Source organism: Megascapheus bottae, chromosome X, assembly GCF_031878675.1.
Source record: "Megascapheus bottae isolate mThoBot1 chromosome X, mThoBot2.hap1, whole genome shotgun sequence".
In the NCBI taxonomy this organism is placed as follows: Eukaryota; Metazoa; Chordata; class Mammalia; order Rodentia; family Geomyidae; genus Megascapheus; species Megascapheus bottae.
In genome coordinates, this window is record NC_143547.1 from 43,030,224 (window position 1) to 43,047,099 (window position 16,876).

The window sequence follows — 16,876 nt, forward strand, 5'->3', positions numbered from 1 at the left end:
TGATCCTTAGCTCTTAGTTTCCTGAGTAGCTAAGATTATAGGAGCAAGGAGGGCGGGGAGTTGCCAGTGCTAAGCAGGGCTATAAGGTTTTTTTGCTTGTTTAGTAGGTTGAGAGGCTTGGACTCTGGGCTTGGGTGCCATCCCTGAGCTCTGTAGCTCAAGGCTACTGCCCTACCCCTTTATGCCTCAGCACCACTTCCGGTTTTCTAGTGATTAGAGATAAGAGTCTCTTGTTCTTTAGTTCCTGGGATGGCTTTGAACCTTGAACTTCAGATCTCAATGTCCTAAGTAGCTAAGATTACAGACGTGAGCCACCTTGCCCAGCAGGGCTACCTGTTTTAAGTAACAATATTGAGGGTCATTTCATCCAACATGGCAAAGTAGGGAATGGAAGGAAGGTTTCCCCTCAGAAAATCAACAACAATATTCGTAAAAGTTATCACAATTACTAATTGCAGAACTTTGTTAATTAATGATAGTCTTTCAGGAATTAAGAAACTATGTAAGGAAGAAAAAGCTTTTCAGTTTTGGCCTGGGGATGTAGCTCAGTGGGAAAACACTAGCCTAGCATGTGTGAGACATGGATTCAATCCTAAGTACATGCACCACAGAGAGAGTGGTGAGGAGAGAAAGAGAGAGAGAAAGAGGGGGGGCGCTATAGCACAGTAACATTGATTTTTGACATTCCCCTTTCCTAACTCCACAATAGCATTGACAAGAGTACAAAAAACAGAATAACCATGACCAGGAAATTGATGAAAATATATCAAAGTTGGAATTCTTTTAAAGACCCATTTCCAAACTATTGCTATTATCTGACCTGCCTGACACTTCCTGGAAGATTGCTCTCTTAGGGCTATCTTTATTTCATCTCCTTAGAGCTTTGTACGCACAGCCAGAATCCTTTTACCCCAGGCATATTGTTTGAAAAGAATCTGAGGCAATCAAAGTTTGTCTGAGGTAATAAATAACAAGCAGAGAAAACAATAGGCTAATCTCAGGGCTTTCCTGAGTATGCTCTAGCCCTTGTGATGTCCATCACCCTATCCAAATACATTACAGCCTAGAAGCTTGTGAATATGTCAGAGCTCTTCAAAGACCCTTATGAGAAAGTCATTTTCCCACTTTTCTTGTCTAAAGAAAAACATGATGTAATTATGTTCTGTTTTACCAGAGGCATAGTAGTTCCTAAGACAGAAATAGGTCAAAAAGAAAATAATATTAAAAAAAACTATACACCAGCCAAACATTAATCAAGAGATTACTGGAAACCTGAGAAGGGTGGTACATCAATGAATCCCAGCAATCAGGGAGCTGGGCCAGGAGTGTACCTTGAAGTCCAGACTGGGTTGATTCATAGCAAGATTCTGCCTTTAAAAAAAGCTTGCTGAAGCAGGAGCTAGTGGTTCACAACTGTAATCCTAGTTTCTCAGGAGGCTGAGATCTGAGGATCCTGGTTCAAAGGTAGCCCAGGCTGAAAAGTCCATGAGATTCTTGTCTACAGTGCACCACCGGAAAACCAAAAGCAGAGCTCTTGCTCAAAGTGGTAGAGCACTAGCTTTGAGCAAAAGAGCTCAGGGACAGAGCCTAGGCCCTGAGTTCAAGTCCTATGATTGACAAAAATAAAGTTTGCTCAAATAACTATATTAATGCCAAATAAAACAGATGATAGGGCAGCATACTACCCAAGATAAAGAAGGGCATGTTATAATAACAGAATGCTCATTCCATCATGAAAAATAATTAATATAAACATTTATATGCTTAACTGAGTCATAAAATGTTTGAAGCAAAACCAGTTAGAATTAAAAATATATATACAATTTAACGATAGCGCCCAGCCTTAGTTTTTGATTTCTAAAAAAATATTCAATATTGAGCTGGTGCCAGTTTGTCATGCCTATAATCCTAACTACTCAGAAAATTGAAATCTGAGAATCAGAGTTCAAAGCCAGCCTGGGCAGGAAAGTCTGTGAAACTCATCTCCACTAAAAACTACTCTGAAGGGCTGCGAGTTTGGCCTAGTGGTAGATTGCTTGCCTAGCATCCATCAAGACATGGGTTCAATTCCTCAGTATCACCTATATAGAAAAAGACAGAAGTAGCCAGGCATGGTGGCTCACACCTGTAATTCTAGCTAATCGGGAAGCTGAGATCTAAGGATTGTGGTTCAAAGTCAGCTTGGGTACTAAAGAATGTGAGACTCATATCTCCAATTAATCACTAGAAAATGGGAAATGAGGCTGTGGTTCAGGGGTTGAGCAGTAGCCTTGAGCACAAAGAGGCTCAGGGACAGTGCCCAGGCCCATAGTTCAAGCCTTATTACCCACAAAAATAAAGAAAGAAAAAGCCAGAAGTTGTGCTGTGGCTCAACTGGTAGAGCTCTATACTTGAGAAAGCCCAAAAACAGTATCTAGGCAATGAGTTCAAGCCCCAGGACTAGCAAAAATATTTTTTTTAAAGAAACTGCTCAGAAGAAGCTGGAACTAGAGCTGTGGCTCAGGTGGTAGAGCACTAGCCTTGAGCATAAAGAGGCTCAGGTCCTAGGAGTGTGGCCTAGTGGTAGAGTGCTGGGCTAGTATGCACGAGGACCTGGGGTCGATTCCTTAGTACCACATGCATAGAAAAGCCTGCCATGGCACAAGTGGTAGAGCTTTAGCCTTGAGAAAGTCCAAGGACAGTACCCATACCCTGAGTTCAGTCTCCAGGACTGGCAAAAAAAAGAGGCTCAGGGACAGTTCCCAGGCCCTGAGTTCATACTCCCCACACAAGATATTACACATGTGTATGTGTGTGTGTATGTATGTATGTATGTAAGTATGTGAATACACCATACCTACGGTAAAGAAGACTGAATTATCAAAACCTAAAAGCTAAAAGAAAAAAAAGAAGTCTTTTCTTTCTGTATTTTAGATTTCATTTCAGTATCTATGTGTGTATTCAATATTTTTAAAAAAGAAAATGTGAAGTCACCATTATATATGTTTGCCTGAATTAACTGTGGATGCAGGCAACACGTTGAACATCTTGATCTTAAGGAAAAAAATTTCATATGGGTGACATCTTGGAGTAGATATTTCTTTGTTGGGGGGTATGATTGTGGGGTATTCCACAGCATCCTTAGCCTCTGTACACCTAAGGAATCTCTTTGATTAGGAGAACTAAAAAAAATGTCCTCAGACACTGTCTGGTGTAAGTAGTGGGGGGAGGTGGGCAATGGTACCCTTGGTAGAGAACTGTTGACCCAGGACATCAGTGATGCTAGGATTTTTACTTCCGGCCTTCTGTGGCTATTGACGTCAATAGAGTAACAACTGGGAGTGGTTCAGGGTTGGGGATATAGCTGGGTGGTAGAGTGCTGGTCTAGCTACAGGCCCTGGGTTCATCACACACACTGTAAAAGCAAATCAAAACCATTGGGAGGGGGAAAGGCACAGAACTTGAGAGAAAAAGGGTGAAAAAGTACAGTAATGAAGCTCATTTGACATTGATGGAAGTGAACTATACAACTTATGGGTGGAGATGGGAGGGAGGGCCTGGAGATAATGAAGAAACAGAAGACATTGCCTGAAAGGAAATGTACTCATTGACACATGTAATTGTGATCCCTCTGTATATCACCTCTATAATAACAATAAATTTAAAACAACAGGAGGTAGGGGAAGGAAAGGGGGGAAAAGACAGGAGAAGGAATATCAATGTTCGAGAAGTAATGCACCACTACCTGATGAATGTAACAGTAACCCCTCTATACATTACCCCAACAATAACAATTTTTTTCAAAAAGCAAATAACTGTGACTAGAGTCACTGGCTCACACCTGTAATCCTAGCTACACAGGAGGCTGAGATCTGAGGATTTTGGTTCAAAGCCAGCCCAAGCAGAAAAGACCATATGACTCTTATCTCCAATAAACCAGGAAAAAGCTGAAATGAAGATGTGGCTCAAGCCGTGGAGCATCAGCCTGGAATGAAAAAGCCGAAGGACAGTGCCTAGGCCCCAAGTTCAAGCCCCAGTACAATACATGTGCGTAAATGCTTGAATGCTCGTGTGTACACACCGCCCCCCCCCATGCATGCACATTGATTTCTACTGTGTCAATGGTCCAGCAGGTCTGTTCTCTTGAGAGTTAACTGTTTAACAAAGAAGGCCCCCACAAGGAAGAGACACTTTCACTTCTCTCTTTTACAGCCATGCAATATGTACTCAAAATGAATTTGTTATCTTCCAGTATCCTCACTAGCCCAATAATGCTAATCCTGGATTTTTCTTATATACTGTGTCCGAGGTTTGGGTCATACTCTAATGGAAGTAATATGGATGAAAACATTTAATTACATTTTTTCTGAAAGCAGAAGTCTATCAAGCTGAATTTTAATAGCAAATCCAATGATATCATTTTTCTGAAGTATTGGCTGGGAATAGAAAGCTCAGGCAAGCCTGCTTGTGTTCATCCCTTCTGTCAATACATGTTGGCCAGTAGAGGGTGGTAGAGAGCTACCATAGACACCTGGTTCACGAATGTATCAGGAAAAAAGAGGGAGTAAGGGAGGAGATGGGGAAAAAGCCTTTATTGAAATACACGTGATGTGAGTAATGCACAGTGCCAGATGGTTCTTGTGTTGTAACATTTGCCTGAAGCATATGTCATCATATCCTGTTGATGCTACTTCTTAAAAAGTCTTCAAGGCATCCCTATTTTGCAATCCTCACTTAGGCAACCATTCTCTTTTACCTGGATAGGAGTCTGGCCTTCTAACCAGCTTTCCAAATCTACCATCTGTAGTCACCATTTCTGTTTTATAGAGCTACTCAAGCCACTGCTTTTTTTTTTGGCTCCTCTGTCTTGAACTCAAGGCCTGTGCGCTATCCTTGAGCCTCCTTTTGCTCAAGTATAATGCTCTACCACTTGAGTCAAATTGTCACTTCCAGCTTTTTGTGAATAGTTAATTGGAGATAAGAGTCTCACAATCTTTCCTTCTGGGGCTGACTTCAAACCACAATCCTCAGATCTCTACTACCTGAGTAGCTAGGATTATAGGTGTGAGCCACAGGCATCCAGCTACCGTTCGTTTCCAAAAACATTTTTATTAATGAGGTATAATTCATATACTCTAACATTCACCCATAGTTGTACAATCATGACCACGGTTTAATTCCAGGATAACTGTCTTTTCCTCTTCTTCTTCTTCTTCCTCTTCTTCTTCTTCTTCTTTTGCCAGTCCTGGGCTTGAACTCAGGGCCTGAGCATTATCCTTGGTCTTTCTCAAGGCTAGAGCTCTGCCACTTGAGCCTCAGCACCACTTCCGGCTTTTTTCTAGGTATGTGGTACCAAGGAATGGAACCCAGGTCTTCATGCATGCTAGGCAAGCACTTTAACCACTACGCCAAACTCCCGGCCCCTGTCTTTTCTTCTGATTGTGGAAGTACTAGGGCTTGAACTCTGGGCCGGTGCATTGTTCTTAGGTTTTTTTCCCCCTCAAGACTGGTGTTCTACCACTTGAGCTATAGCTCCACTTCTGATATTTGCTGGTTCATTGAAGATAAGATTTTCATAGGCTTTTCTGCCCGGGCTGTCTTTGAATTGTGATACTCCAATCTCAGCCTCCTGAGTAGCTAAAATTACAAACATAAGTCACCAGTACATGGGTAGGGCTGCTTAAAACAACAATAACATAATTTGATATGCTTACTAGATTCCCACATGCAGAGCTATGCAGTATGGTTTGATTATGAGTATTTTACCTACAATGACTGCATTATGTAGCACACCATCTGCCACATTGATGTTGTCTAATACACATTTGTTGAGTGGACACTTCTTACTAAGCTCTCTTCTGTGCGGAGGTCTCTTGGCAGGTTTTGGTGGCCCTGTGACAAAAAATATCCAGGTTCTTACTGGACACTGGAGGAGCTCCAGCAGGGTGCCAGAATGCAGGATTTCGGAGACCTGGAATGGTGGGGACAGGAACACATTCTCAGGTTGGATTAGGATTGCTGTGAGGCAGGTGGGGTAGAAGTCAGACTGATAGGAAGCCAGGTCTGATTCCCATGGGGACAGTAGCCCCCTCTTCGTGCCAGAGGCCAGTATCTGTTGGTAGGGTGTGAATCCTACAGAGTATCCTGCAGCCTGAAACTCTCAAAGGCATCAACCTAGAATATTGGGCAATATGGATAGGTAGCAGACAGTGTCATATGTGACAGAAACATGCAAGCTTCTGGGTAAAATGTAGGACACAGTAAACATGGTATTGTTAGAGCTGAGAGAGTCAGGGAAGGGGTGATATTGTCCACAAAGAAAGGTACTCATTACTTGACTTATATAAGTGTAACTCCTCAGTATATGGTCTTTATAGTAACAATTAATTTAAAAAATACCTAGGCTCCATGGGAAGCCAGAGGGCTGGAGAGGCCTGCCATCCTGATAGGCCAAATGCCAGGACTATTATTTGAAAATCTGCATCCACAGTCTTCTGAGGAATGGAACAGGAAGAATTGGGAAAGCCCAAGTTGGGGCATTTTAATAGAGCAGTGTGGTTGTGTGACTCAAATAACTGGAACATCAGTCTCAGGCAGTGAACAACAGGGCAACAGATAATCCTATCCTGGGACAGGAAGTAGACTATCTTCATCAGGTGATTGCCTCCCAGTAAATGTAGCCTATTAGGAGGGGAGGAATAGAGGTGAAGACACATCAGATTACTGTCAGAGTAGTAGTCGGTATCCTGGGTCCAACTTGATTTTTGTGTCCTTTGGAATATTGAATCAATCTGATCAAACCTTCACAAGGCCATGCAACAATTGCTTACAACTGTAACCCTTGCTACTCAGGAAACTGAGATCTGAGGATTGTGGTTCAAAGCTAGCCTAGACAGGAAAAGTCCATGAGACTCTTAAACTACTCAAAAAAACTGGAAGTGGCACTGTGGCTCAAGTGGTAAAGTGATATAGCCTTGAGCACAAAGAGGCTCAGAGACAGTGCCCAGGCCCTAAGTTCAAGCCCCAGGACTGGTAAACAAAACAAAACAAAAAAAAAAACTCACCAAGTTGTTGGGCACCAGTGGCTCAGGCCTATGAAGTCAATCTGAGGATCGTAGTTCAAAGGCAACCTAGGCAGGAAAGTCCATGTAACTATTATCTTTAATTCAGCATCAAAAAGCTGAAAGTGGTGCTGTGGCTCAAGTGATAGAACTCTAGTCTTGAGCAAAAAAAGATGAGGGAAAGCACTTGGGGCCTGAGTTCAAGATACAGGACTGAAAATAATTAGAAGCAGGGTGCCAGTGGATTATACATGTAATCTATATTAATTTGAAAGCCGATTTAGTAGGGGGGATTTTCACCCAGGGTATCAGTAAAGACTGAATGTCTGCACATGCTATTGGACATTGGGTTCTTTTACAAGGGCTCATGTGAGATTCATGGTGTGCTTGTGATTACAGCTCCTCTTCACTCCCTTACCAATTCTTTTGATGCTTACTTACTAGTGTGCAACATGACACACACAGGTAGGACTCACAGGTTGCTGCAGGTGAAGGCTCTTCTATGTCAGATGATGTACAGTGTCATAGGTACCTACTGAAATACAGCACCCATACCTCTGTATGGTCTCTGTCTGGACCTGCAAATGCAGGCAGGATTTTCCTGTCTCTTTACAGCAGCAGATATCCGCTCAGCTCCCCAATCAGACTTGCTGTGGTCTCAAATTTACCTAGATGAATCTCTTGCAACAAGGCTTAGTTCAAACTGGTGGGAAATGCTTCCAGGCTGAGTGACACACTCCTCTAATCCCAGCAGTCAGGAGGATGCAGAATTCCATGTCTGCCTGGCCTGCAGGGCAAGAATCTGTTTCTCCCCACCATCCCCACAAAGAGAGGTGTTTAGAGGAATTGAGATGTAGCTCAAAGGTAGAACACTTGGCTAGCATGCACAAGTCCTTAAGTTCCATCTCAACCCTGAAAAAGAATGCGAAGAACGGAGGGAGGGGGAGAGAAAAAGAGAAGGGGCAGAGACAGGGAGAGAGGGGGGGGAAGGGAGGGAGGGATATTGGAGCCTATGCTCAGGGCAGCAGATGTCCAGTCACTATGTCCCAGATCTAATCACCACACACACAGAGCTGCCAGAAGCACAGATTCATTTCAGAACACGTGGCCAGCCTGCCTCTTTTAACGGGGAAGTTTCTCTTATTGAGATATTGCTTTTGTCAGTCTTCTCAGAGGGATTGTGAGGCCTACTGTCTCTGAAACTTTACAACTGGATGAGGAAACCTGCATCACCTCAAGCCATTTATAGGCAGAACAGCAAGAGCAGAGTATTGCAGGGAGTATATGTGTTCCAGGTGTGTGTGTGGGGCATGATTTGCAAATAGAAGCCTAGCAGGGTAGCAGAATCTTCCCTTAATGCCATCTTTATCAGGTATTGTAACTGTGGTTCTGCAAGTCATGTGAGGCTGTGCGGAAGGTTCCCCATTCACTTCCTGCTTCTCAGCTCAGTCCCTGTATTAGTTATATAACACTGTATAACAAATGACCGCCCTCCCTTCCTTAACTCACAGTGTGTTTGAAAAACAAATGCAAGCTGGGTTCTGGTGGCTCACACATGTAAACCTAGCTACTCAGGAGGCTGAGATCTGAGGATTAAGGTTCAAGTCCAGCCTGTATAGGAAAGTCAGTGGGATCCTTACCTCTAATAAACTACCAAAAAAGCAGGAAAGTGGAGCTGTGGCTCAAGTAGTAGAGCGCTCAGGGGATAGCACCAAAGCCTTCAGTTCACTCACCAGTATTGGCAAACAAACACACACATATATAATTAAAAAAAAAACAAGGGGCAAGGAGTTTGGCTTAGTGGTAGAGTGCTTGCCTAGCATGCACTAACACCCGGGTTTGATTCCTCAGTACCACATACATAGAAAAAAGCCAGAAGTGGTGCTGAGGCTCAAATGGTAGAGCAGTAGCTTTGAGAAAGTGCAAGGACAGTGCTCAGGCCCTGAGCTCAAGCCCAGGACTGGCAAAAAATAAACAAACAAAAAACAAACATATTGGGCCAGGCGCCAGTGGCTCATGCCTGTAATCCTAGCTACTCAGGAAGCTGAGATCTCAGGATTGTGGTTCAAAGCCAGCCTGGGCACTTAAAAGTGCATGAGACTCTTATTACCAATTAACCATCAGAAAAATGGAAGTGATATTGTGGCTCAAGGGGTAGGGTGGTAGCCTTGCACTGAAGAGCTCAGGAACAATGCCCAGTCCCAGAGTTCAAGTCCCACAATCGACCAAAAAAAAAAAAAGAAATTGAATCTATTTTTCCTCATATTTTTTCTGACCCTACACCCTTTCCAACTCATAGTAATCAGTATTCTACTTTCTCTGATTTTGAAAATTTAATTTAATTTTTAAATTTTGGGTGCCAGTCCTGGCACTTAAACTCAATGCCCAGGGGCACTGAACTCTTTTAGCTCCTAGCACTCTACCACTTGATACACAGCTCCACTTCCAGCATTTTTGCTGGTTTCAAACTGTGATCCTCAAATATCAGGCTCCCGAGTATCTAGGATTACCGGTGTGAGCCACAGTGCCTAGTTGACCACCGGTGCTGGCTTATTCTCTTTTTAGTTTTCAAAAAAGGAAAAAGTACATCTTTCTGTGTATTGCTTCAGAGTATAAGGAGACAACACTGCCATGCCCCAGGTTGGCCACTGGGTGGCACACACATGCACAGATCTGAAAAACTGATTAAAAAATAAAACAACAAACCAGATCTGAAAAACAGATTGCAAAAACTGAGAACAATGCACAGGAAAGCTGCAAATCACAAAAGGCTGTTGTTGAGGATATAGCTTGGTGGAAGAGTGCTTGCATGTAGAAGGCCATAGATTCAATCACTACCACTGCAATAAAGGCTGGGTTGGTCACAAGCCACCTGACAATTGCTTGTCAAAAAGAAGAATGATTTGTGATTATTTTGGAGAGATGCTTTGGGGATTGGTACGTCAGGAACTAAAATGTGAAGGATGTGGATTAAATTATCATAAACGATGTGCCTTCAAGATTCCAAATAACTGTAGTGGAGTAAGAAAGAGACGTCTGTCTAATGTATCTCTGCCGGGACCTGGCCTGTCAGTTCCAAGATCCTTACACCCTGAATGTGTACCCCTTCTCAGTGAGAAGTCGCATGTTCACCAAGAGCAAAGTAAGAGGATTCCATCTTGGAGTGGTCGCCCAATCTGGATGGAAAAGATGGTAATGTGCAGAGTAAAAGTTCCTCATACATTTGCTGTTCACTCTTACGGTCATCCTACAAGCGATTACTGAAAGGCCTGTTTCGACAAGGCATGCAGTGTAAAAGATTGCAAATTCAACTACCATAAACGTTGTGCATCAAAAGTACCAAGAGACTGCCTAGGAGAGGTTACATTCAATGGAGAACCTTCCAGTCTAGGAAGAGATACGGATATACCGATGGACATTGATAATAATGACTTGAATAGTGATTGTAGTCGGGGCTCGGATGACACTGAAGAGCCATCTCCTCCAGAAGATAAAATGTTCTTCATCGTTCCATCTGATCTTGATGTGGATCGAGATGAAGAACCTGTTAAAACAATCAGTCCATCAACAAGCAATAATATTCCACTAATGAGGGTTGTGCAATCCATAAAGCACACAAAGAGGAAGAGCAGCACAATGGTGAAGGAAGGGTGGATGGTCCATTATACCAGCAAGGACAATCTGAGAAAGAGGCATACTGGAGACTAGACCACAAGTGTCTAACATTATTTCAAAATGAATCTGGGTCAAAATATTATAAGGAAATCCCACTTTCAGAAATTCTCCGAGTATCTTTACCACGAGATTTCATAAACATTTCACAAGGCAGCAACCCACACTGTTTTGAAATCATCACCGATACTATGGTATACTTTCTTGGTGAGAACAATGGGGACAGCTCTCACAATCCTGTTCTTGCTACCACTGGAGTTGGACTTGATATAGCACAGAGCTGGGAGAAAGCAATTCGCCAAGCCTTCATGCCTGTCACTCCTCAAGCAAGTGTTTGCACTTCTCCTGGGTAAGAGAAAGATGACAAAGATTTGGCTACCAGTATCTCTGTATCTAACTGTCAGCTCCAGGAGAATGTGGACATCAGCACTGTTTACCCGATCTTTGCAGATGAGGTGCTTGGCTCAGGTCAATTTGGCATTGTTTATGGAGGAAAGAACAGAAAGACTGGAAGGGATGTAGCTATTAAAGTAATTAATAAAATGAGATTCTCCACAAAGCAAGAAAGTCAGCTTCATAATGAAGTAGCTATTTTACAGAATTTGCACCACCCTGGGATTGTAAACCTGGAATGTATGTTTGAAATCCCAGAACGAGTCTTTGTACTCATGGAAAAGCTGCATGGAGATATGCTGGAAATGATTCTGTCCAGTGAGAAAAGTCGACTTCCAGAATGCATTACTAAATTCATGGTCACAAAGATACTTGTTGCTTTGAGGAATCTACATTTTAAGAATATTGTGCACTGTGACTTAAAGCCAGAAAACGTGCTGCTTGTATCAGCAGAGCCATTTCCTCAGGTGAAGTTGTGTGACTTTGGATTCACACGCATCATTGGGGAGAAGTCATTCCAGCGATCTGTAGTGGGAATGCCAGCTTACTTAGCCCCTGAGGTTCTCAGGAGCAAAGTTTACAACAGATCTCTAGCTATGTGGTCAGTGGGTGTCATTGTCTATGTAAGCCTCAGTGGCACGTTTCCATTCAATGAGGATGAAGATATAAATGACCAGATCCAAAATGCAGCATTCATGTACCTACCGATTTGGTAGAAATTTCTAGTGAAGCAATTGACTTGATAAACAACCTGCTTCAAGTGAAGATGAGAAAACGTTAGTGTTGACAAATCTCTTAGTCATCCTTGGCTACAGGATTATCAGACATGGCTTGACCTTAGAGAATTTGAAACTTGTATTGGAGAACTTTACATTACACATGAAAGTGATGATGCTCGTTGGGAAATACATGCATACACACATAATCTTGCATACCCAAAGCATTTCATTATGACGCCCAATCCAGATGATATGGAGGAAGATCCTTAGTTTTTATCAGTAAACTAACATTAATAAGGATTTCATTTTATGTATTGATATTTTTATGTGTTAACTGACATCCTCTGGATTGTCATTCTCAGGATGCAAAGTCATGAGAATATACAGGAATGGTGACACCAATACTATAGTTCATGAGTAGGTACAGAGAGGGAAATTCATGTATAATGGACTCAAAATTGAAATTTTTATAAATTTTTATAGCATAAGCAATAAAGTGGTTTTGTATTTTTTCCTATATCTTCACTTTACAATCATTAATAGTACTTTACCTTCCCCTTTCTTGGTCCAACTTTTTTTGCTTGTTTTTTTGCCAGTCCCAGGGATTAACTTCAGAGCCTAGGCACTGTGTAATGCTCTACCAGTTGACACACAGCTCCATTTCAGGCTTTTTGGTAGTTTATTGGAGGTAAATAAGTCTCACAGACTTTCCTGCTTGATCTTGGTCTTTTTTTTTTAAGCCTGGGGTTTTTCCAGTTTTTGCATAGCTTAGCCAAATTATACAAGACTTACAAGACTGGTTATTAAAACAGGTTTGTATTTAAGCAGTAACTGTAATATGTGACTTACTGTAGGACGTTAAACATACGACCAATCATCCATTAAGGATGGAAAGGTTTTCATACATGTCACTGAACTGTTTTGCCTTTCTTATTAGACAATTGATGGTTAAAAAAAGGAAGGAAGAAAGGAAGGAAGGAAGGAAGGAAGGAAGGAAGGAAGGAAGGAAGGAAGGAGAAATGTCTGACATAAATGCTGAGTGGTTATGTGTGCCTGTTCCTTACTATGGAACATTCATGTTTCCAACTGACAGCATCATGCTACAGCATTCTAAATTCAGCAGATCTAAAATTTGTGTGAGTCATCTTTATCCAACGTTGAATAATTTGAAGTCAAAGATTAAATATGTACTAAAAGGAGCATTGTATGATGAAGTCAGTTAATACTACCATCACTATATTTATGTAGAAAGAAGTAGCATTTCCCCATATCCAATTGGAGGGGTTTGCTAATGTCTGGAGTGTTTTTAAATCACCATTTTGTCTTATGCAGTTATAAAGCCCTCAATTTGCAAAGGAGGGGGAGACTATATTAACAGTACAGAAATTAAAGAAGGACATTTTTACTTTTATTTTCAGCCCCCCGGAGCCAGATGTTTTCAACATAATTATTGACATGGTGGAATGTCTCTCATCTAAAATGTTAATTCGGATTTCCAAGCTCAGATTTTGAAATTTGTGTAGAGATCACTCAATGGGCCTCTGAAATCCAATTTTTTTTTGCCAGTCCTGGGCTTGAGCTCAGGGCCTAAGCACACTGTCCTTGGGCTTTTCTCAAGGTTAGCGTTCTATCATGTGAGCCACAGCACTACTTCCAGCTTTTTCTATGTATGTAAACTACCTAGGAATCAAACCTGGGTCTTCGTACGTGCTAGGAAAGCATCTGTGTTCACAGATTTTCAGATTACAGGCACTGTCTGAAGGAAAATTAACATCTAAGAACATCCATAGGAGTCTTAGTGGCTCTGTTCTTTCATTCAGCAATTATAACCATGAACCTGATTTGTTATTAACTTGGTTTTTTGTTGTTGTTGTTGTTGTTTGTTCCTCGGTGAGTCATAGGGCTCGAACTGTGGGCCTGGGTGTTGTCCCTGAGCTCTTCAGTTCAATACTACCACCCTACCCCTGGAGCCACAGCACCACTTCGGGTTTTCTAGTGGTTAATTGGAGATAAGAATGTCATGGACTCTAGTGCCTGGGCTGGCTTTGAACCTCAATCCTCAGATTTCAGCCTCCTGAGTAGCTAGGATTATATGAATGAGCCACCGTGCCTGGCCCTTTTCTATTCTTAAAGGCAAGAAATTTGGAATTTGTCTTGGGTTCAATAGATTAGCTTTGGCAGCCTGGGCACATACATGTCTCTAATTGCTTAGTCTACAAAATGAAGATCGTAATTTTTGCATGTATCTTCCTCGCACAGTGACTCAGAAGATCAGATGTGAATTAGTGTAATTCAGAAATGTGAAAAGTATAATAATATTGTTGTCGGCTGGGAGTTTGGCCTAGTGGTAGAGTGCTTGCCTAGCATGCACGAAGACCCAGGTTCGATTCCTCAGTACCACATACATCGAAAAAAGCCAGAAGTGGTGCTGAGGCTCAAGTGGTAGAGCTCTAGCCTTGAGAAAGTCCAAGGACAGTGCTCAGGCCCAGAGCTCAAGCCCAGGACTGGCACCAAAAAAAAAAAAACAAAAAAACAAAAAAAATAATATTGTTGTCTACTAAATTTGAGGTATACAAACAAGGCTTGGAGGCCTAAAGAATCTAGGACTGAAAATGATGACAAACATGTTGCAGCATTTCTGTGTTTGTAGTTTTATGTATTTTAGTTTTCTGTTCAGAACACAGGTACCCAGTGAGGACATTATGAATCCCTTCTTTCTCTGATAGAGACTGAGTCTCCTACATTTCTCTAAAATAAGTCATTTTATATCAGTATGGGCAAGATGGAATAATTTTTTGAGTTACTAGGCAACCTACTGTGGTTTTACTGCATAAGGTGAAGATTAACTGGAAATGATTATCCATTTGCTACACTTATATAATCAATTCTATAAGCCATGAAGTTAATTGCACTTTGTTTTTATTATATGCCTAAGAAGTTTTCTAAAAAAATTTTGTAAAGGCACTGTCAAATAATTTGGAGTTGAACAATTAATTACTCTAGATATACTGTATACCCTGCATAACCTTTTGTCTTGAAGTCAAGTTGTGTTTGTGTAAGAGATAACTGTTTCTAGAAACAGATACCTAATATAGTCTCTAATGACCCTGTTGAGTATCTTTTTATATTTTTTGTTACATCCTACTTTTTGTAAATACTCTCAAAGAAGCTTGGTAATAAAATATATTTCTGTATCACCAAAAAAAAAGAATGATATTAACTTTCATCATTTAAACTAGCTGGGGTTACTGAGCATATGAAGAACCAGGAGACCTTCAATTTACAAGGGACAAAAACCTAATTAGATGTACCTTGTGCTGATAGAGGTGTTGAAAACAGAAACTAAAACAGCTCTGCCAGGAGCTGTTTGTTCACACCTGTAATCTTTGCTACTCAGGAGGCTGAGATCTGAGGGTCACAGCTCAAAACCAACCCAGGGAAATACTGAACTCTTATCTCCAAATAACAACAACAACAAAAGCCACAGTGGAGCTGTGGCTCAAGTTGTAGAGCACCAGCTAGCTGCTAGTGGCACATACCTATAATCCTAGCTACTCAGGAGTTTGAGATGTTAGTATTGCAGTTTCAAGCTAGCCAGGCAGGAAAGTACATTAACCAATTAACTAGCAAAAAGCCAGAAATGGAGGGCTGGGAGTGTTGCCTAGTGGTAAAGTGATTGCCCAGCATGCATAAAACCCTGGGTTCGATTCCTCAGTACTACATACACAGAAAAGGCTGGAAGTGGATGCTGTGGCTCAAGTTGTAGAACAGTAATCTTCAGAAAGCTCTACAATAGTGCCCAGGCCCTTAGTTCAAGCCCCAGGATTGACAAAAAAAAAAAACAGATACTGAGGAAAATGCCCTCTGCCCTCAACATCCAGTTCCCCTTCATCTTTAATACTCAAGGCAGCAATGACAATCACCAAGAGCCCATTTCTCAGGCCCTTGCTGTAGCTGGAAACACTCATGTGAGCTCACTCCCTAGCTATGAGACACAAACAGAAGCACTCTGCTGGACTTCTCAAGTAATCCTACAGGAACAAAGGCCTTTGTGTGCTCTGGTACTTACTGTGAACCATGGAATTGAATCCAAACTTCCTCCTCTGAAAAGTAAAATGACAATAACAGAGGCAAGCATGGTGGCACACATCTGTAATCCTAGCACTGGAGAGTAAGCCAGGAAGATTGGTAGTCAGAGGCCAGCCTGGGATGTTTCAAGAAACCAATTGCTGAGGACAAAGATCATGCTCAGCATGTACAGGGCCCTGGGTTCCACTGTCTAGATCACAATTGTTGTCATGGAGGCTGCCAGGATACCATGTTCAGTGAGCTATCACTTCCATTACCCTAGACTATTACTTTAGTGGTCCAATATGCTGGCAATTGCCAGGACCCTTCCAGCTCTTCCCAGAAGCAACCACGCTCCCAGACAAATGACAAGTGCATTGGCACTGTACATATATTCCCAATCAAACTGACCAAAGTATGTCATATACATGGGTGGTTGCTATGTGTAATGTTGAAATGCCGAAGCTGAAATGTTGTCTGAGGTAAGTGAAGACTAAAGGGATAGAGACAGACAAATGCAAAGAAAGGTTGGTAATTAGTCATAATACTCAATGTACATATGTGAAATGGAACCAGGAAATTGAGGGCATGGGTAGGGTTGGGAGGTTTGGGTGAGAATGATGGAAGGGGTGACACTGACCAAGATGCACTATACTCAACACAAAGGCACAATACCTATGTATATCAGATCATATAAATATATATATCATAGCCAGGTGCCAGTGGCTCACACTTGTAATCATACTTACTCAGGAGGCTGAGATCTGAGGATCACAGTATGAAGCCAGCCCAGGCAGGAATCAAACCCAGGACTTTGTGCATGGTAGGCAAGCATTCTACCACTAGGCCAAACTCCTGGCCCATCCATGAGACTCTAACCGGCCCAAAACCAGAAGTGGCACTGTGGCTCAAGTGGCAGAGTGCTAGACTTGAGTACAAAGAGGCTCAGGGACAGTGTCCAGGCCCTGAGATCAAGTCCCACAA

General features: G+C 41.9%; 1 pseudogene; it reads left to right on the top strand.

The window, feature by feature from the left end:
- Window positions 1-9,950: 9,950 nt before the first annotated feature.
- Window positions 9,951-12,155, top strand: LOC150040957 (serine/threonine-protein kinase D3 pseudogene; annotated as a pseudogene).
- The last annotated feature ends 4,721 nt before the right edge of the window (window positions 12,156-16,876 follow it).